The sequence below is a fragment of the Rhinatrema bivittatum genome, chromosome 2 (genome assembly GCF_901001135.1).
Source record: "Rhinatrema bivittatum chromosome 2, aRhiBiv1.1, whole genome shotgun sequence".
NCBI lineage: Eukaryota > Metazoa > Chordata > Amphibia > Gymnophiona > Rhinatrematidae > Rhinatrema > Rhinatrema bivittatum.
In genome coordinates, this window is record NC_042616.1 from 584,411 (window position 1) to 606,361 (window position 21,951).

Here is a 21,951-nt window from a genome sequence, read left to right on the forward strand (position 1 = left end):
TTAGTGGAACAGTGGGGTTCGTGGGGAGCTGCGATAGGAGAGTATTGATTTTATTGTTGAAGAAAAGAGCTAGTTCTTCTGCTTTTGATTGAGCTTGGTCATGTGAGATCTCAGGTTGTTTAACTTGTGTGAGGTTGGCTACATAGCTGAAGAGGGCTTTGGCATCGAAAACAAGGTCGTGTATCTTTGAGGCGTAGTAGTCCCTCTTGGATCTTAGGGTGCTTGATTTGTATTGATGCAGAGATGCTTTGTAGATTGAAAGGGTGTTGGTTCCTGGGTTTTTGCGCCATTTAGACTCGTTTTGTCTTAGATGGATTTTGAGCTTTCTTAATTCTGCTGAGAACCATGGCTGTCTTTTGGAGGAATTCTGGTGTGGTTTTTTTGTAATAAGAGGGCATAGTTTGTTGGCTATAGTTTCGGTGATTGTGTTCCATGATCGAAGTGCTGCGTTCGGATCTGTCAGGTCCAGTTGGTGGAGTAGTGGAGATAGGTGATTATTAAGGTCTTCTGGGGAGCAGGTTTTCCTGTAATTGAAGGAGGGCAAAGGAATGTAAGCCGGGTTGGTATCTTTTATAGAGAATGAAGTAGTTATGAGATAGTGATCTGACCACGGGACCTTTGTGCAATTAGGTATAGATACTGTCTTGATTGCAGTGTTAACGAAGATCAAGTCTAACGTGTGGCCGGCTTTGTGGGTAGGTTTATTAACTATTTGAGTGAAGCCTAGCGCTGTGAGAGCTGTGAGGAGGGTTTCACAGTTAGGTGATGGGGTAGGGTTATCAACGTGCATGTTGAAATCCCCTAGAACGATGGCTGGCGAGTCAAAGTTGATGAGGGAAGAGGTTAGTTCAACCAGTGGAGAGGCATCTGATTCCAAGAGTCCTGGGGGAGCATATACGAGGAGGATTTGAAGCTTGTCTGAGGTGAAGAAGCCGAATTCAAGTTTTGAGTTGGAATTGGATTGCTGTAGCGAGAATCTGAGGTCCTTTTTAGTTGCTAAGAGAATGCCTCCTCCCTTTTTTTTTATGACGAGGTAGCGAGAAGAAGTCGTACGCCTCTGTAGGTAGTTGATTAATTATTGCTGTGTCTGATGGTTTTAACCATGTTTCGGTGATTGCACATATCTCCGGTTTCACATCGATGAGGTAGTCATTCAATATTACAGACTTTTTCGTAAGGGATTGAGCATTGAAGAGGCTTAAAGAGAAAAGGGTGAGGCCTAGAAGTTGTGTGGAAGGAGTGACTGGAATTGAAGAGAGGGATTTAAGGTTGTGTTGTTGGGCAAGTCGGAAAGAAGTTCTTTTAGGTGGAGTATTATGTTGGAGAATTGGAATTGTGAAAAATGGGGCCATTTGTGCGGTCTATGTTGTATGAATGTTTGTGGCTTGCTGGAGCGGCTGGATGAATGCTGGATGCTTGTTGGAGCGGCTGGATGAATGCTGGATGCTTGTTGGAGCGGCTGGATGAATGCTGGATGCTTGCTGGAGCGGCTGGATGAATGCTGGATGCTTGCTGGAGCGGCTGGATGAATGCTGGATGCTTGTTGGAGCGGCTGGATGAATGCTGGACGCTTGCTGGAGAGCTTGCTGGCGAGGCGGACTTTTATTCCCTATGGCTGAAGCGGTTAAATCTGTATCTTTGCTGGCTGTTGCCTTTGTTGAAGATTTTGGTTATTCCGCGGGTGTGGCTCGGGGCCTCCTAGGGGCTCTACGAAGGGGCGAGACAAAGGGGCAGGCCCCTTTGTCGCGCACCTTCGACGCGCGACGCTCGGCGCGTGGCGCCTAGCAGGGTAGGATTTAAAGCCCTGCCGGGCTCTCTCTGGTTGGCTGCCTTCAGTTGCAGGGCGGGCCTAGGCGCGTATTTTGTGGTTTTTGTTTAGGTTTTCCTTCGCCGGAAACGGCCTCGGCGATCGCGGCTGGCGTCGGGGTCCCCCGGGTGGGGGGGCCGAAAACTGACCTGACCTTCCCCCGGTGGGGCTCCGGCGCCGGCCGCGCAGGTCTTCGGTCGCCGCGTGGAGGAGAGAGGAAAGAAAGAGGGCGCCGAGCAGGGTAGGATTTAAAGCCCTGCCGGGCTCTCTCTGGTTGGCTGCCTTCAGTTGCAGGGCGGGCCTAGGCGCGTATTTTGTGGTTTTTGTTTAGGTTTTCCTTCGCCGGAAACGGCCTCGGCGATCGCGGCTGGCGTCGGGGTCCCCCGGGTGGGGGGGCCGAAAACTGACCTGACCTTCCCCCGGTGGGGCTCCGGCGCCGGCCGCGCAGGTCTTCGGTCGCCGCGTGGAGGAGAGAGGAAAGAAAAACTATTTGTATACTGCTGTCTGAAGATTCACATTGCAGCATAGGAGATATATAACTCTCTATTTGTATACTGCTGTCTGAAGATTCACATTACAGTGTAGAAGGAGATGTGTATACTGCTGTCTGAAGGTTCACATTACAGCGTAGAAGGAGATGTGTATACTGCTGTCTGAAGATTCACATTACAGCGCAGAAAGAGATATGTAACTCTCTATGTGTATACTGCTGTCTGAAGGTTCACATTACAGCGCAGAAGGACATATGTAACTCTCTGTGTGTATACTGCTGTCTGAAGATTCACATTACAGTGTAGAAGGAGATGTGTATACTGCTGTCTGAAGATTCACATTACAGTGTAGAAGGAGATATGTAACTCTCTATGTGTATACCGCTGTCTGAAGGTTCACATTACAGCGCAGAAGGAGATATGTAACTCTCTGTGTGTATACTGCTGTCTGAAGATTCACATTACAGTGTAGAAGGAGATGTGTATACTGCTGTCTGAAGATTCACATTACAGTGTAGAAGGAGATATGTAACTCTCTATGTGTATACTGCTGTCTGAAGGTTCACATTACAGCGCAGAAGGAGATATGTAACTCTCTGTGTATACTGCTGTCTGAAGGTGCACATTGCAGCATAGAAGGAGATATGTAACTCTCTATTTGTATACTGCTGTCTGAAGGTTCACATTACAGCGCAGAAGGAGATATGTAACTCTCTGTGTGTATACTGCTGTCTGAAGATTCACATTACAGTGTAGAAGGAGATGTGTATACTGCTGTCTGAAGATTCACATTACAGTGTAGAAGGAGATGTGTATACCGCTGTCTGAAGGTTCACATTACAGCGCAGAAGGAGATATGTAACTCTCTGTGTGTATACTGCTGTCTGAAGATTCACATTACAGTGTAGAAGGAGATGTGTATACTGCTGTCTGAAGATTCACATTACAGTGTAGAAGGAGATGTGTATACTGCTGTCTGAAGATTCACATTACAGCGCAGAAGGAGATATGTAACTCTCTGTGTGTATACTGCTGTCTGAAGATTCACATTACAGTGTAGAAGGAGATGTGTATACTGCTGTCTGAACATTCACATTACAGTGTAGAAGGAGATATGTAACTCTCTATGTGTATACTGCTGTCTGAAGGTTCACATTACAGCGCAGAAGGAGATATGTAACTCTCTGTGTATACTGCTGTCTGAAGATTCACATTACAGCATAGAAGGAGATATGTAACTCTCTGTGTATACTGCTGTCTGAAGATTCACATTACAGTGTAGAAGGAGATATATAACTCTCTATTTGTATACTGCTGTCTGAAGATTCACATTACAGTGTAGAAGGAGATATGTAACTCTCTATTTGTATACTGCTGTCTGAAGATTCACATTACAGCACAGAAGGACATATGTAACTCTCTGTGTGTATACTGCTGTCTGAAGGTTCACATTACAGCGCAGAAAGAGATATGTAACTCTCTATGTGTATACTGCTGTCTGAAGGTTCACATTACAGCGCAGAAGGAGATATGTAACTCTCTATGTGTATACTGCTGTCTGAAGGTTCACATTGCAGCATAGAAGGAGATATGTAACTCTCTATGTGTATACTGCTGTCTGAAGGTTCACATTACAGTGTAGAAAGAGATATGTAACTCTCTATGTGTATACAGCTGTCTGAAGGTTCACATTACAGTGTAGAAAGAGATATGTAACTCTCTATGTGTATACTGCTGTCTGAAGGTTCACATTGCAGCATAGAAGGAGATATGTAACTCTCTATGTGTATACTGCTGTCTGAAGGTTCACATTACAGTGTAGAAAGAGATATGTAACTCTCTATGTGTATACTGCTGTCTGAAGGTTCACATTACAGTGTAGAAAGAGATATGTAACTCTCTATGTGTATACTGCTGTCTGAAGGTTCACATTGCAGCATAGAAGGAGATATGTAACTCTCTATGTGTATACTGCTGTCTGAAGGTTCACATTACAGTGTAGAAAGAGATATGTAACTCTCTATGTGTATACTGCTGTCTGAAGGTTCACATTACAGTGTAGAAAGAGATATGTAACTCTCTATGTGTATACTGCTGTCTGAAGGTTCACATTGCAGCATAGAAGGAGATATGTAACTCTCTATGTGTATACTGCTGTCTGAAGGTTCACATTACAGTGTAGAAAGAGATATGTAACTCTCTATGTGTATACTGCTGTCTGAAGGTTCACATTGCTGCATAGAAGGAGATATGTAACTCTCTATGTGTATACTGCTGTCTGAAGGTTCACATTACAGCACAGAAGGAGATATGTAACTCTCTGTGTGTATACTGCTGTCTGAAGATTCACATTACAGCGCAGAAGGAGATATGTAACTCTCTATGTGTATACTGCTGTCTGAAGGTTCACATTACAGCGCAGAAGGAGATATGTAACTCTCTGTGTGTATACTGCTGTCTGAAGGTTCACATTACAGCACAGAAGGAGATATGTAACTCTCTGTGTGTATACTGCTGTCTGAAGATTCACATTACAGCGCAGAAGGAGATATGTAACTCTCTATGGGGAGGATTTTCAGAGCCCTGCTCGCGTAAATCCGCCCAAAACCGGGTGGATTTACGCGAACAGGGCCCTGCGCGCCGGGAAGCCTATTTTACATAGGCCTCCCGGCGCGCGCAGAGCCCCGGGACTCGCGTACGTCCCGGGGTTCTCGGAGGGGGGCGTGTCGGGGGGCGGGGCCGGAGCGCGCGGCGTTGCGGGGGCGTGTCGGCAGCGTTTTGGGGGCGGGTACGGGGCGTGGCTACGGCCCGGGGGCGTGGCCGCGCCCTCCGTACCCGCCCCCAGGTCGCGGCCCGGCGCGCAGCAGGCCCGCTGGCGCGCGGGGATTTACGTCTCCCTCCGGGAGGCGTAAATCCCCCGACAAAGGTAAGGGGGGGGGTGTAGACAGGGCCGGGTGGGTGGGTTAGGTAGGGGAAGGGAGGGTAAGGTGAGGGGAGGGCAAAGGAAAGTTCCCTCCGAGGCCGCTCCGATTTCGGAGCGGCCTTGGAGGGAACGGGGGGAGGCAGCGCGGCTCGGCGCGCGCAGGCTATACAAAATCGATAGCCTTGCGCGCGCCGATCCAGGATTTTAGTGGATACGCGCGGCTCTGCGCGTATCTACTAAAATCCAGCGTACTTTTGCTTGAGTCTGATGCGCAAGCAAAAGTAGGCTGATCGCGCTTCTTTTAAAATCTACCCCTATGTGTATACTGCTGTCTGAAGGTTCACATTACAGCGCAGAAGGAGATATGTAACTCTCTGTGTATACTGCTGTCTGAAGATTCACATTACAGCATAGAAGGAGATATGTAACTCTCTATGTGTATACTGCTGTCTGAAGGTTCACATTACAGCGCAGAAGGAGATATGTAACTCTCTGTGTGTATACTGCTGTCTGAAGGTTCACATTACAGCGCAGAAGGAGATATGTAACTCTCTGTGTATACTGCTGTCTGAAGATTCACATTACAGCATAGAAGGAGATATGTAACTCTCTATGTGTATACTGTTGTCTGAAGATTCACATTACAGCGCAGAAGGAGATATGTAACTCTCTGTGTATACTGCTGTCTGAAGATTCACATTACAGCATAGAAGGAGATATGTAACTCTCTATGTGTATACTGCTGTCTGAAGATTCACATTACAGCGCAGAAGGAGATATGTAACTCTCTATGTGTATACTGCTGTCTGAAGGTTCACATTACAGCGCAGAAGGAGATATGTAACTCTCTGTGTATACTGCTGTCTGAAGATTCACATTACAGCATAGAAGGAGATATGTAACTCTCTATGTGTATACTGCTGTCTGAAGGTTCACATTACAGCACAGAAGGAGATATGTAACTCTCTATGTGTATACTGCTGTCTGAAGGTTCACATTACAGCGCAGAAGGAGATATGTAACTCTCTATGTGTATACTGCTGTCTGAAGGTTCACATTACAGCGCAGAAGGAGATATGTAACTCTCTGTGTATACTGCTGTCTGAAGATTCACATTACAGCATAGAAGGAGATATGTAACTCTCTATGTGTATACTGCTGTCTGAAGATTCACATTACAGTGTAGAAGGAGATATGTAACTCTCTGTGTGTATACTGCTGTCTGAAGATTCACATTACAGCGCAGAAGGAGATATGTAACTCTCTGTGTGTATACTGCTGTCTGAAGATTCACATTACAGCATAGAAGGAGATATGTAACTCTCTATGTGTATACTGCTGTCTGAAGGTTCACATTACAGCGCAGAAGGAGATATGTAACTCTCTGTGTGTATACTGCTGTCTGAAGATTCACATTACAGCATAGAAGGAGATATGTAACTCTCTATGTGTATACTGCTGTCTGAAGGTTCACATTACAGCGCAGAAGGAGATATGTAACTCTCTGTGTGTATACTGCTGTCTGAAGATTCACATTACAGCATAGAAGGAGATATGTAACTCTCTGTGTGTATACTGCTGTCTGAAGATTCACATTACAGCATAGAAGGAGATATGTAACTCTCTATGTGTATACTGCTGTCTGAAGGTTCACATTACAGCGCAGAAGGAGATATGTAACTCTCTGTGTGTATACTGCTGTCTGAAGATTCACATTACAGCATAGAAGGAGATATGTAACTCTCTATGTGTATACTGCTGTCTGAAGGTTCACATTACAGCGCAGAAGGAGATATGTAACTCTCTATGTGTATACTGCTGTCTGAAGGTTCACATTGCAGCATAGAAGGAGATATGTAACTCTCTATGTGTATACTGCTGTCTGAAGGTTCACATTACAGCGCAGAAGGAGATATGTAACTCTCTATGTGTATACTGCTGTCTGAAGGTTCACATTACAGCGCAGAAGGAGATATGTAACTCTCTATGTCAGTGGTTCTCAACCTTTTTTCTGTCGGGACACATCTGAGAGATGGTTCTCACATGCATGACACACTGAACACATGATCGTCATGGGGCTAAATATAAACCTATACTCTGTATCTACAGGATCCACCCATACCCCCTAACAATGGCTACAGAACAGAACTAGGACATTCCCCGTTCAATTTAACATGCAAAAGAGATATTTCTGGTGTCATCTCAGTATAACAGCAACATAAACACTCTCTCCTGAGTAGTATCTTGCTCTCACACATTTTCTCTCTTAAAAGCAAGAGAGAGAGCGAGGCCCCCGAGGAGCGGGTACCCTTGGTAAAGTCCGAGGAGGCAGAGGAGCAAGGTAAGTGGAGAGCAGAGAGCGAATCCCATCCGCAGTGATACCTGGAGGCAGCTAGCTAGCAAAACAAAAGACCTTAAATATCTGGCGATGATGACATCATCTCAGGGGGACGCTCCTGAGGTTCGCGCCACAGCTGGTACTTGAGTTGGGGCCGTGCTGTGCGCGTGCCCTTAGGCCTCAGGAGAACATGGCAGAAGGCAGCGTCTAGCCGGTCCGGGGACGCTGGAGGAGGTCGGCAAAATGACGCCGTGGCAGCCAAACTTCCAGCAACCAAAGAGGGAATCGCCAAAGAGGTAAGGTGGGCGGAGTGGAGACATCGGGCTGCAATGGTCGCAATAATTGGTTATTTACACTTTCGAATAATAGAAGGACTAGGGGGCACTCCATGAAGTTAGCATGGGGCACATTTAAGACTAATCGGAGAAAGTTCGTTTTCACTCAGTGCACAATAAAGCTCTGGAATTTGTTGCCAGAGGATGTGGTTAGTGCAGTTAATATAGCTGGGTTTAAAAAAGGTTTGGATAATTTTGTGGAGGAGAAGTCCATTAATGGCTATTAATCAATAACGAATAGCCACTGCTTGTTGTGGGCATTAATAGCATAGTTTTTTTTTTAATTATATCTTTTATTAGAATCAAAGGAATAACAAACATGGGCGAAAATATAGCCAGCCAGCTGACATATAGATTAAAATGCAGCCAAAATTGTGGGTATAACAGCAGACGACTAAATGTTTTCCCACAGACGCAGTTTTCACCTTATTGTAGAAACTCCCTCCCTCCCCCCTTGCCCTCCTTCCCAGCTAGCACATAACCTACACTCACACACACATTCATACATCACACACCCAGGTGCCCGAAACCACAGGCGTGAGACCCGCATAGCCATTATGGAAAATGAAGCGTACGTTCCCACAACCGAAAGTAACTACGTAAAGCAATGCGAGTTTTTGGGTGGGAAATAGTTCCGTTTGTGCCGCTTGTTGCATTGAACATTTCCAGGCTTGTGGGGTGGATAACAGGTCAGAATTCCATGTCAATAAAACTTGTTTTTTTTCGCCAGTACCAGGGCAATGCACACATATTTTAATCCCCCTCTGGGGAGTACTTCGCTTTCCTTCAACTGGTGTGGATAAAACAATGTCCCTGACCAAGGAATTGCACAACCTAGGACTCTCTCCATCAGTCCTCTGACTTGTGACCAGAAATGTCACAATTTTGAACATCCAGAGAACATATGGCAGAGATTTCCTGCCTGTGTACCACATTCGAGACATAGACCGGAAGGCCATAGACATCTGGAGGCTCCCCTTGCTCATGAAAGAAGTGTGCGGTGTAGGAGCTTGAACTGAGTCTCCCGGGGCGCCGCACAGGGCAGTTGCCTCCCTACGCCGGAGAAGGCTCTCTTCAATATGTCCACCTTTGTGGATTCCCCCAGGTCCTCCTGCCATTTAGACGCTAAGTGGGGTAGGTGAGTGGTGGGTAGAGTGGCTTTCAGCTGAAACATCCACACCTTGCTTTTCTTGAAATGCGGAGGGGTGTCAAAGGAAGAATCTTCCTCATCAGATAATATTAATTGGCTCAAGTCTCCCTTGCATATTTGAAAACAGTAATGGCGAGCTTGAAGATGGGCAAAAAAACTGTGTGGAGGGGATTGCCCAACGTGTTTGCAACTGTTGAAACGAGTAAATAGTGGAGTTTTCCTCATCCACCCATTGCTGAAGCAAACGAAAGCCCTTTGAGTCCCACTGTTTAAAAACACTCCCTCCTTGGCCAGGGAGAAAGTTGCTATTTCCCACCAGAGACAAAAAGGGGGAGACATGACACAGCTGCGATGGATAGACGTCTGCCACCTCTTCCATGCCTTACTGTGTGCCCTCATCCAGAAGGAGGACGAGATCCGAGTGTCAGCTTTGAGGCTCGGCATGTGTAGAAGGTCAAGCGGAGAAAGGGGTGCAGTCCATTCCACTAGCAACTCCTCTGGGTCGAACGTTTTATGGCAGAGTAGGCAGGCAACATTATATAGGCGCACGTCCGGTAAGGCAGTGCTTCCCAGTCCCTTATCTAAACGCAGAGTATCATACTAAATAGGGACACGCCTCCCTCCCCATACGAAACTCCTATCATGGATTTAAAGCTACGCATATCTTTTTCTCTGACCCACAAAGGAAACATTTGAAGACAAAATAAAAATTTGGGTAAAACTGCCATTTTAACGACAGCACACCTTCCCAGGAGAGACAATGGAAGGTCCTGCCACCGGTCCAGTTGTCGTTTAGTTTTTTTCCAGGATTGGGAGGAATTTAGCGTCTAGATGAATCCCCAGATATTTTATGGATACATTCGCCCAACTTAGTGGGAACAAACCAACCCAGCGCTGTGGCAGAGCAGTGTCCAGCGGTAAAACCTTTTGTTTGTCCAAATTAAGACGAAGGCCCACAAAGGAGCCAAAATGGTCTATGGACTGTAGGATAGCTTCCAAGATCTCTCCCAGTTTTCATACAAATATCATCATATCATCTGCATATAACCCCAATTTAACCTGTTGACATCCAATTTGTATACCTTGATAGCTGGGTAACATGCAAATGTCTAAGGACATTACAAAAAGTAAGGGGGACAGAGGGCAGCCCTGACTGGTACCCCTCCCCAGGGAGAATGGCTGAGAAAGAACCCCATTGACCATTACTTGGGCATGTGGGCTGGTATATAACAACTGTACCCAACTGATAAATTCCTGTTGTGTCCGGTCGCAGACGGCTGCACCCACTCTGCCTCACCTTTTTTGCCTTTCTCCACCTCCATGGGCAAGATGGCTGCCCATGGAGGTGGAGACTGGAGGAGAGACTGGAAAATTGGGCATCCAAATGGCAGATGAAATTTAATGTGGATAAGTGCAAGGTGATGCATATAGGGAAAAATAACCCATGCTATAATTACACAATGTTGGGTTCCATATTAGGTGCTACCACCCAAGAAAGAGATCTAGGCGTCATAGTGGATAACACATTGAAATCGTCGGTTCAGTGTGCTGCAGCAGTCAAAAAAGCAAACAGAATGTTGGGAATTATAAGAAAGGGAATGGTGAATAAAACGGAAAATGTCATAATGCCCCTGTATCGCTCCATGGTGAGACCGCACCTTGAATACTGTGTACAATTCTGGTCGCTGCATCTAAAAAAAGATATAATTGCGATGGAGAAGGTGCAGAGAAGGGCTACCAAAATGATAAAGGGAATGGAACCGCTCCCCTATGAGGAAAGACTAAAGAGGTTAGGACTTTTCAGTTTGAAGAAGAGAGGGCTGAGGGGGGATATGATAGAGGTGTTTGAAATCATGAGAGGTCTAGAATGGGTAGATGTGAATCGGTTATTTACTCTTTTGGATAGTAGAAAGACTAGGGGGCACTCCATGAAGTTAGCATGGGGCACATTTAAAACTAATCAGAGAAAGTTCTTTTTTACTCAACGCACAATTAAACTCTGGAATTTGTTGCCAGAGGATGTGGTCAGTGCAGTTAGTATAGCTGTGTTTAAAAAAGGATTGGATAAGTTCTTGGAGGAGAAGTCCATTACCTACTATTAAGTTCACTTAGGGGTAGATTTTAAAAGAAGCGCGATCAGCCTACTTTTGCTTGCGCATCAGACTCAAGCAAAAGTACACTGGATTTTAGTAGATACGCGCGGAGCCGCGCGTATCCACTAAAATCCTGGATCGGCGCGCGCAAGGCTATCGATTTTGTATAGCCTGCGCGCGCCGAGCCGCGCTGCCTCCCCCCGTTCCCTCCAAGGCCGCTCCGAAATCGGAGCGGCCTCGGAGGGAACTTTCCTTTGCCCTCCCCTCACCTTACCCTCCCTTCCCCTACCTAACCCACCCACCCGGCCCTGTCTACACCCCCCCCTTACCTTTGTCGGGGGATTTACGCCTCCCGGAGGGAGACGTAAATCCCCGCGCGCCAGTGGGCCTGCTGCGCGCCGGGCCGCGACCTGGGGGCGGGTACGGAGGGCGCGGCCACGCCCCGTACCCGCCCCCAAAACGCTGCCGACACGCCCCCGCAACGCCGCGCGCTCCGGCCCCGCCCCCCGACACGCCCCCCTCCGAGAACCCCGGGACGTACGCGAGTCCCGGGGCTCTGCGCGCGCCGGGAGGCCTATGTAAAATAGGCTTCCCGGCGCGCAGGGCCCTGCTCGCGTAAATCTGCCCGGTTTTGGGCGGATTTACGCGAGCAGGGCTCTGAAAATCCGCCCCTTAGAGAATAGCCACTAGGGATGTGAATCGTTTTCTATATCGTCTTAACGATAGAAATCGTGTGGCAGGGCAAGAAAATCGTCTTAGGAACGATTTTTTAGTTAAAAAATCGTTAAAAATCGTTTTTTCCGATTAGTGCGCACTAACTCGAGTTAGTGCGCACTAACGGGAGTTAGTGCGCACTAACTGAAAATGATACAATTTGACACTTTTCAGGTCAGTTAAGGTCAGTTTAGGAATGAATATGTATTCCTATTGGCTGCCCTCTTATTTATTCATGTTACCAAGTTTCCTACTGACAGTATATGGGGGATGGGAAATGGAAACAGTTGGTAGCTTGACAAAACAAGTAATGTGATCAGTCAATGTGAGTAGAACTTGTGCCCTAACCCTGATACCAGGGGTATTGTGATCTTCCTGCACACAGTGCCCTATCCCTGATACCGGGGGTGTTGTGATCTTCCTGCACACAGTGCCCTATTCCTGATACTGGGGGTGTTGTGATCTTCCTGCACACAGTGCCCTATTCCTGATACCGGGGGTGTTGTGATCTTCTTGCACACATCCCGGTATCAGGGATAGGGCACTGCATGCAGGAAGATCACAACACTCCTGGTATTAATAGGGATAGGGCACTGCATGCAGGAAGATCACAACACTCCTGGTATTAATAGGGATAGGGCACTGCATGCAGGAAGATCACAACACCCCTGGTATCAGGGATAGGGCACTGTGTGCAGGAAGATCACAATACCCCTGAGGAGTGAGGGTCAGGCAGCTCCCCCCTGTCTGTGAAGCCAGCCTCTCACTAGTAATGCAGGGAGGGAGCTGTCTCAGACTTCACCATCCTCCCCCCCCCCCCCTCACCCACACACCATTCACTAGCTGGGACATGGGGGAAGTCAGGAGTGAGGGTCAGGCAGCTCCCCCCCTGTCTGTGAAGCCAGCCTCTCACTAGTAATGCAGGGAGGGAGCTGTCTCAGACTTCACCATCCTCCCCCCCCCCCCTCACCCACACACCATTCACTAGCTGGGACATGGGGGAAGTCAGGAGTGAGGGTCAGGCAGCTCCCCCCTGTCTGTGAAGCCAGCCTCTCACTAGTAATGCAGGGAGGGAGCTGTCTCAGACTTCACCATCCTCCCCCCCCTCACCCACACACCATTCACTAGCTGGGACATGGGGGAAGTCAGGAGTGAGGGTCAGGCAGCTCCCCCCTGTCTGTGAAGCCAGCCTCTCACTAGTAATGCAGGGAGGGAGCTGTCTCAGACTTCACCATCCTCCCCCCCCCCTCACCCACACACCATTCACTAGCTGGGACATGGGGGAAGTCAGGAGTGAGGGTCAGGCAGCTCCCCCCTGTCTGTGAAGCCAGCCTCTCACTAGTAATGCAGGGAGGGAGCTGTCTCAGACTTCACCATCCTCCCCCCCCCCTCACCCACACACCATTCACTAGCTGGGACATGGGGGAAGTCAGGAGTGAGGGTCAGGCAGCTCCCCCCTGTCTGTGAAGCCAGCCTCTCACTAGTAATGCAGGGAGGGAGCTGTCTCAGACTTCACCATCCTCCCCCCCCCCCCTCACCCACACACCATTCACTAGCTGGGACATGGGGGAAGTCAGGAGTGAGGGTCAGGCAGCTCCCCCCTGTCTGTGAAGCCAGCCTCTCACTAGTAATGCAGGGAGGGAGCTGTCTCAGACTTCACCATCCTCCCCCCCCCCCCTCACCCACACACCATTCACTAGCTGGGACATGGGGGAAGTCAGGAGTGAGGGTCAGGCAGCTCCCCCCTGTCTGTGAAGCCAGCCTCTCACTAGTAATGCAGGGAGGGAGCTGTCTCAGACTGGTATCAGGGTTAGGGCACTGTGTGCAGGAAGATCACAACACTCCTGGTATTAATAGGGATAGGGCACTGTAAGAGATGACTGTAGTAGATTGAATAAAGATCTGATGTTTCTGCTCTCCTCACACCAAACAAAAACAACACACAAGCAGAGAAGCCCTTCTTACAAAGCTGAGCTAGTGAGTTAAGTAGGAGGAAAAGTAAACATACTGGTGCCAGTGTGGCTACTTAAAAAATACACTTACCAACAATCAATTACATATATTTGAACTGTGTACAGTTCCAGCCAGGACCACCTTTCTAAAATGCACAGTGATTGGCAAATTCAACATGCACTAGCATTTCAGGTGCCTGCTAACAAAAATAATAAACAAACAAGTTCTAGTCACGTGAGTGCTGATCATTACATTACTTTTTTTGTCAAGCTTCCAACTGTTTCCATTTCACATCCCCCCAACCATATTGGTAACATCAATAGATAAGAGCACAGCCAGCCAATAGGAATACATACATACATATTCATTCCTAAGTGACCTTTACTGACCTGGGAAGTGTGAACACTTTGTTTCATTTTCTGTTGGTGTTCGTTAGTTTCCAGTTCCATTTCCCATCCCCCCAACCATCACCTCAGTGGTAACCTTGGTAACATCAATAGATAAGAGGGCAGCCAGCCAATAGGAACACATATTCATTCCTAACTGACCTTCAGTGACCTGGAAAGTGTTTATTTGTATCATTTTCAGTTAGTGCGCACTAAATCGAGTTAGTGCGCACTAACGGGGAGTTAGTGCGCACTAACACGATTTAACGATTTTTAACGATAAATCGTTAGAATTTCTATTGTATCGTGTTCTATAACGATTTAAGACGATATAAACATTATCGGACGATAATTTTAATCGTTGAAAAACGATTCACATCCCTAATAGCCACTGCCATTAGCAATGGTAACATGGAATAGACTTACGGGCGGATTTTCAGAGCCCTGCTCGCCTAAATCCGCCCAAATCCGGGCAGATTTAGGCGAGCAGGGCCCTGCGCGCCGGTAAGCCTATTTTACATAGGCCTACCGGCGCGCGCAGAGCCCCGGGACTCGCGTAAGTCCCGGGGTTTTCGGAGGGGACGTGTCGGGGGGCGCGCCCGAACCGCGCGGCGTTTTCGGGGCGTGTCGGGAGCGTTCCGGGGGCGGGCCCGGGGGCGTGGCCGCGCCCTCCGGACCCGCCCCCAGATCGCGTCCCGGCGCGCTAGCGGCCCGCTGGCGCGCGGGGATTTACTTCTCCCTCCGGGAGGCGTAAATCCCCTAACAAAGGTAAGGGGGGGGTTTAGACAGGGCTGGGTGGGTGGGTTAGGTAGGGGAAGGGAGGGGAAGGTGAGGTGAGGGCAAAAGAAAGTTCCCTCCGAGGCCGCTCCGATTTCGGAGCGGCCTCGGAGGGAACGGGGGTAGGCTGCGCGGCTTGGCGCGCGCCGGCTATACGAAATCGATAGCCTTGCGCACGCAGATCCCGGATTTCAGCGGATACGCGCGGCTACGCGCGTATCTACTGAAATCCAGCGTACTTTTGTTGGCGCCTGGAGCGCCAACAAAAGTACGCCTATTCACGGTTTTTGAAAATCTACCCCTTAGTTTTTGGGTACTTGCCAGGTTCTTATGGCCTGGATTGCCCACTGTTGGAATCAGGATGCTGGGCTTGATGGACCCTTGGTCTGACCCAGTATGGCAATTTCTTATGTTCTTATGTAATTTAGGAATCCTGCCGGGTACCTGTGACCTGGATTGGCCACTGTTGGAATCAGGATGCTGGGCTTGATGGACCCTTGGTCTGACCCAGCATGGCAATTTCTTATGTTCTTATGTAATTTAGGAATCCTGCCGGGTACCTGTGACCTGGATTGGCCACTGTTGGAATCAGGATGCTGGGCTTGATGGATCCTTGATCTGACCCAGCATGGCATGTTATGTTCTTATGTAATTTAGGAATCCTGCCGGGTACCTGTGACCTGGATTGGCCACTGTTGGAATCAGGATGCTGAGCTTGATGGACCTTTGATCTGACCCAGCATGGCATTTTCTTATGTTCTTATGTAATTTAGGAATCCTGCTGGGTACCTGTGACCTGGATTGGCCACTGTTGGAATCAGGATGCTGGGCTTGATGGACCCTTGATCTGACCCAGCATGGCAATTTCTTATGTTCTTATGTAATTTAGGAATCCTGCCAGGTACCTGTGACCTGGATTGGCCACTGTTGGAATCAGGATGCTGGGCTTGATGGACCTTTGATCTGACCCAGCATGGCAATTTCTTATGTTCTTATGTAATTTAGGAATCCTACTGGGTACCTGTGACCTGGATTGTCCACTGTTGGAATCAGGATGCTGGGCTTGATGGACCTTTGATCTGACCCAGCATGGCAATTTCTTATGTTCTTATGTAATTTAGGAATCCTGCCAGGTACCTGTGACCTGGATTGGCCACTGTTGGAATCAGGATGCTGAGCTTGATGGACCCTTGATCTGACCCAGCATGGCAATTTCTTATGTAATTTGTGAATCCTGCCGGGTACCTGTGACCTGGATTGGCCACTGTTGGAAACAGGATGCTGGGCTTGATGGACCCTTGATCTGACCCAGCATGGCAATTTCTTATGTTCTTATGTAATTTAGGAATCCTGCCAGGTACTTGTGACCTGGATTGGCCACTGTTGGAATCAGGATGCTGGGCTTGATGGACCCTTGGTCTGACCCAGCATGGCAATTTCTTATGTTCTTATGTAATTTAGGAATCCTGCCGGTACCTGTGACCTGGATTGGCCACTGTTGGAATCAGGATGCTGGGCTTGATGGACCCTGGGTCTGACCCAGCATGGCAATTTCTTATGTTCTTATGTAATTTAGGAATCCTGCCGGGTACCTGTGACCTGGATTGCCCATTGTTGGAATCAGGTTGCTGGGCTTGATGGACCTTTGATCTGACCCAGCATGGCAATTTCTTATGTTCTTATGTAATTTAGGAATCCTGCCGGGTACCTGTGACCTGGATTGGCCACTGTTGGAATCAGGATGCTGGGCTTGATGGACCTTTGATCTGACCCAGCATGGCAATTTCTTATGTTCTTATGTAATTTAGGAATCCTGCAGGGTACCTGTGACCTGGATTGCCCACTGTTGGAATCAGGATGCTGGGCTTGATGGACCTTTGATCTGACCCAGCATGGCAATTTCTTATGTTCTTATGTAATTTAGGAATCCTGCAGGGTACCTGTGACCTGGATTGCCCACTGTTGGAATCAGGATGCTTGGCTTGATGGACCCTGGGTCTGACCCAGCATGGCAATTTCTTATGTTCTTATACACTCTCCCCATAAACATGACCACCCCATACTGTGAGGTAAGATTTGGAAAGCAGCCAGCGGGATTAATGATAAAATTATCTGAGTATGGAAATGGAGTGTTTGGCCTCTAAAAAAACGGCAGTTGCTGCTGTGAATACTGTAGGAGTATTAATATTTTAATAAATAAATAAACGAGTACTTAAGTTTAAGTTTCATCGCTAGCTTGATTTATTAGATGTCATCTGGTCTATGAGAAATCAGTTGTATTCGCATATAGTGAGATAAATGTAGGAACCAGTTAGAAAGCAGTTTGCAAATAATGACACAGTCTGTTGGTGAATGTAAGACGAGGAGGGTAGAGGTTAAGACCTATTGCACTGCAGTACAAAACTCAACTGAGCTCTGCCAAAACTCTGCCTCATTTAGACTTGGGCATAGCTTCATGACATCCCTGCTAATAGAGAACTTCTGCTTTTCAAATGTCAGTGTTCGGTAATTATTTCTGCGGTGGGAGTGCACTTGGCCAGTGAAACATTTATTTATTTATTTATTTATTTATTTATTTATTTATTTTTGGTTTTTATATACCGGAAGTTCCTGTATACAATACATATCACTCTGGTTCACATTTAACAGAGATAACTATCGCCGGGGAGGCGGTTTACATGGAACATATCGAATATAGTGAACGGATAATCTATAATCTATAATAAAGTACAATCTATTATGAAATAACTAGGATCAACTTAGAACACAACTTGGAACGTATAACTGAAGCAATATAAGCAATATGGACATTACATTATTGCTGTAAGACAAGGGTGGTTGTTGTTCTTCTTGCTATTAGCTCTCTGGGAAAGCTTGACGGAAGAGCCAAGTCTTGAGTTTCACTTTAAAAGTAGTATGGCACGGCTCAAGGCGGAGGTCCGGTGGTAGGGAGTTCCAGAGAGTCGGGCCCGCTGTGGATAGAGCGCGTTTCCTCAAGGTAGATTTTGCAGGTTGGGTGATCATTCTGTTCTGGTATGCCCATCTGGTTGGTTTTTTAGAGGAGTGTAGTAGAAGCTGGAAGGTTAAGTTTAGTGGAGAGATGTTATGTAGGGCCTTATGAATCATCATGCAGGTTTTGAACTGAATCCTGTATTTGATGGGAAGCCAATGGAGATGCTGGAGGATCGGGGTGATATGGTCCCTTTTTTTGGCGTTGGTAAGGATCCTTGCAGTGGCATTCAGTACCATCTGGAGTGGTTTGGTGGTGTATGCGGGAAGGCCCTGCAGGAGTGAATTGCAGTAATCTAATTTGGGGAGAATGATGGCTTGGAGTACTGTGCGGAAATCCCTATAGAGTAGAAGGGGCTTTAGTTTCTTTAGCACTTGTAATTTAAAGAAGCATTCTTTTGTAGTGTGTTACGAGCGCGCGCGGGCGCGGTCGCCGTAAGCGGGCAGTGAGCCCTTGGGCCACGGCGAAAGCTAGGGAGGAGCCCCAGCCACACCGTGGGAGGTGAGCCGAGCAGGCATGGTGAGCCAGGCAGGCAGGAACAGAAGCAGGGAGTCCGACCCTCAGCCGGACCTGCATGCCCATGGTAGCCAACACGGGGAAGTTGACTAATGAACGGTCCTCCGACTGTTCCCGGCCCTTTCGGACCTGCCGCAGGGAACGGCAATGGGCAGCAGGCCGGACAGAGGCGAGGGCAGACAGAGTCCTTAAGCAGAAGACATCAGACGGGGCAGAAGCAGGCTGAAGCAAGACGGAGACATCAGGACAAGGGCTGAAGCGAGACACAGGAAAGGTCCAGGCGAGCAGGAACTCCGATGCTGGGATACTCACATCCGAAGCCCCCTCGGCTGGCAGAAGCTCAAGAGCCCGTGGGACAAATCCCTCCTGTTGGCCACTCCAGGGCCCAACAGGACAGAAGGCTCAGGAACCGGTCGAAGGTCAAGGCAGAGACACGAAGACATCAGGAACATCAGGCAGAGACAGGACAAGGCGACATGGAGGACCTGGATCAGCACGGTTACAGGCAACTGTAATGCTCAGATCCAAGGCCTGGTGCAAATGAACAGACAGTCCTTAAATACTGGAGGGAGAAGGCAACTCCCTGGGAGGAGCTTGCCAGGACTGCCCACCGCTGGTCCTATAACTAGGGTAGAGAGCTGCGGGCCAGCCCCTAGGGAAGGGCGTCGCCCAACAGGAAGTCCAAACGCTGAGGCATGCAAGCCACAGGCACCGCTAGGCCTCTCAGGCCCTGGAACAAGTCCCGGATGGAACACAGGCGAGGCCCTGGCTTCAAGGCGGCCTCTGGAGGAAGGTAAGAGACCTCCTGTAGCGCAGCAGCAGGGGGGATCGCAACATAGTGTTATTTATGAATTTATTGAGGCTGAGTCTGTTGTCTGTTGTCTAGTAGTACTCCCAGATCTCTGACTTGAGGGGCGGTGGCATATCCTGAGGTGTCTGGAGAGTTGCTGGATGTTGGCGGGGCAGATTGATCCGGTGCTATTATAAGGATTTCCGTTTTGTTGGTGTTTAGTATCAGGTTGAGGCTGGATAGAAGATCGTTGATGGATGAGAGGCATTTTTCCCAGAAGGCCATGGTTTTGTGTATGGTCTCAGTGATAGGGATGAGAATTTGTATGTCATCCGCATATAAGAAATGGGTGAGCTTGAGGTTAGTAAGTAGATGACAGAGTGGGAGAAGGTAAATGTTGAAAAGGGTGGGGGAGAGTGATGATCCTTGTGGTACCCCCATCTTGGCTTGGATGGGGTGAGATTCCTTGTTGTTTATCTTAACTTTGTATGTTCTGTTCTCTAGGAAGGACTTAAACCAGTTGAAAGCTGCTCCTGTGATGCCGATGTCTGTTAGTCGTTGTAGTAGGCTAGAGTGGTTCACGGTGTCGAATGCTGAGGAAAGATCCAGAAGCGCGAGGAGACAAGGTTGGCCTTTTTCAAGATTGAAGATAATGGTGTCCGTTAGTGTGGCTAATAAAGATTCGGTGCTCTTTTTCTTCCGGAATCCATATTGGTTAGTGGTGAGGATGTTGTTGTCGTCAAGGAATTCAGAAAGTTGTCTGTTGACAATTTTCTCCATAATTTTAGCTAGCATAGGGAGGTTAGCTATAGGTCTGTAGTTAGCCGGATCTGTAGTGGGAAGGTTAGGTTTTTTGAGGAGAGGTTTGAGCGATGCTAACTTGAGCTGGTCAGGAACTTGGCCTTGGGCGAGGGAGCAGTTAATGATATCTGCAACTGGCTTGGAAATGATGTCATGTATTGAACTCAGCAGGTTTGATGGTATATGGTCTAAGGGGTGAGAGGACGGTTTTATCTTCTTAAGGATATTCGCTATTTCTAAGGTGGATGTGGGTTCAAGAGTTTCGAGCGTTGCTGTGTATGTGTTGGGTTTAAGAGTGGTTGCTGTAGCTGATTGCGGGCTGTGGTTGCTTGCGTGGTTTGTATGCGGCGTTGGCCCTTTGAGGGGGGCTACGAGTGCGGTGATTTTGTTGTCGAAATAGTCGGCAAGTTCACTGGCTTTTTTTAGAGCTTGGTCATCTGGGATGTTTGGTCCGGGAGGTTTAGTGAGGGCAGAGACATAAGAGAATAGGGCTCTTGAATCAAATGAGAAGTGGTGTATCTTTTTGGAGAAGAATTCTCTTTTTGTTTTGTTGATTTCGTTTCTGAAGGTGTTGAGGCATGATTTGTAGTTGAGGAGGGTTGTTGTAGATGGGCTTTTACGCCATTGGTTTTCCTTGCTTCTAAGCTTGTGTTTACGAGACTTCAGCTCTGTGGTGAACCAAGGTTTCCTGTTGTCTTTGTCCGGGTTGATAGACTTTGTTGTCATGGGACACACTTGATCTGCAACCTTGTTGGTGATGTTGATCCATGATGAGGTTGCTGAGTTGGCGTCGGTGAGGTCCAGATTCATTAGTTCATTGGCTAGGTGTTTGCTTAGGTGATCTCCTGAGCATTGTTTCCTGACTGAGATGGTGATTGTTTGAGTTGTTTGGGGAAGAGGCTTAAGGATCTTTAACAATGAGGAAATGACTCGGTGGTCGGTCCAAGGAACCGCAAGGCAGGTGGGGTGGAGTGGGATGAAAGACCTTCGTTTATAAAGATCAGGTCTAAAGTATGACCTGCTTTGTGGGTAGGTTCTGTCACAATTTGTTTGAAACCCATATGGTTGAGGGAGGAGAGAAGAGTTTTGCAGTTGGAGGACTGAGGTTGGACATCCACGTGGAGGTTGAAGTCTCCCATCAAGATGGCCGGTTTTCCTGAATTTAAGTGTTTTGCTGTTAGCTCTATGATTGGGGAAGGGTCTGATTCCAAAAGACCCGGTGGAGCGTAGATTAGCGCGATCGTCAGATGTTTAGAGTTGAATAAAGCGAATTCCATATTTGCTATAGTGTTGGATGTCTGCAATGTCAGACCTAGCGATTTTTGGTTGCTAAGAGGAGGCCTCCTCCTCTTTTTTTGCGTCTGGGTATGGACAGTATGTCGTAGGTCTGGATAGGAAGCTGGTTGATTAGGGTTGTGTCGGTTGGTTTTAACCAGGTTTCTGTGATGGCACAGATATCTGGTTTAGAGTCGGAAAGGAAGTCGTTGAGTATGTGCGTTTTCTTTGATATGGATTGCGCGTTAAACAGCGTGATTGAGAACAGAGCCAGGCCAAGGCATTGGGTGATGGGTGTCAGCATGATGGGCCTGAGTCTCTGTTGGCGGTTGTGGTGGAGTGGTGTGGTGGGAAGCTTAGGTGCTCTCCACCTTTGGTCGTGGATGATGGGGATGGTTAGGGGGTGCATGATGGGAAAAAGGAGCGGGTGTGTATCCAGTAGAAAGTATCCCGTAGGCAGGGTGGAATTCTAGGCTAGTGGTGTCCTGATGCAGGAGGACTTCTCGGTATGGGTCTTACACTGAGGTCACGTCAGTCAGCAACGGAGTTGGGGCCCGATGGGAGGGCTCAGCCTTCTAAAAGCGGTCGCTGC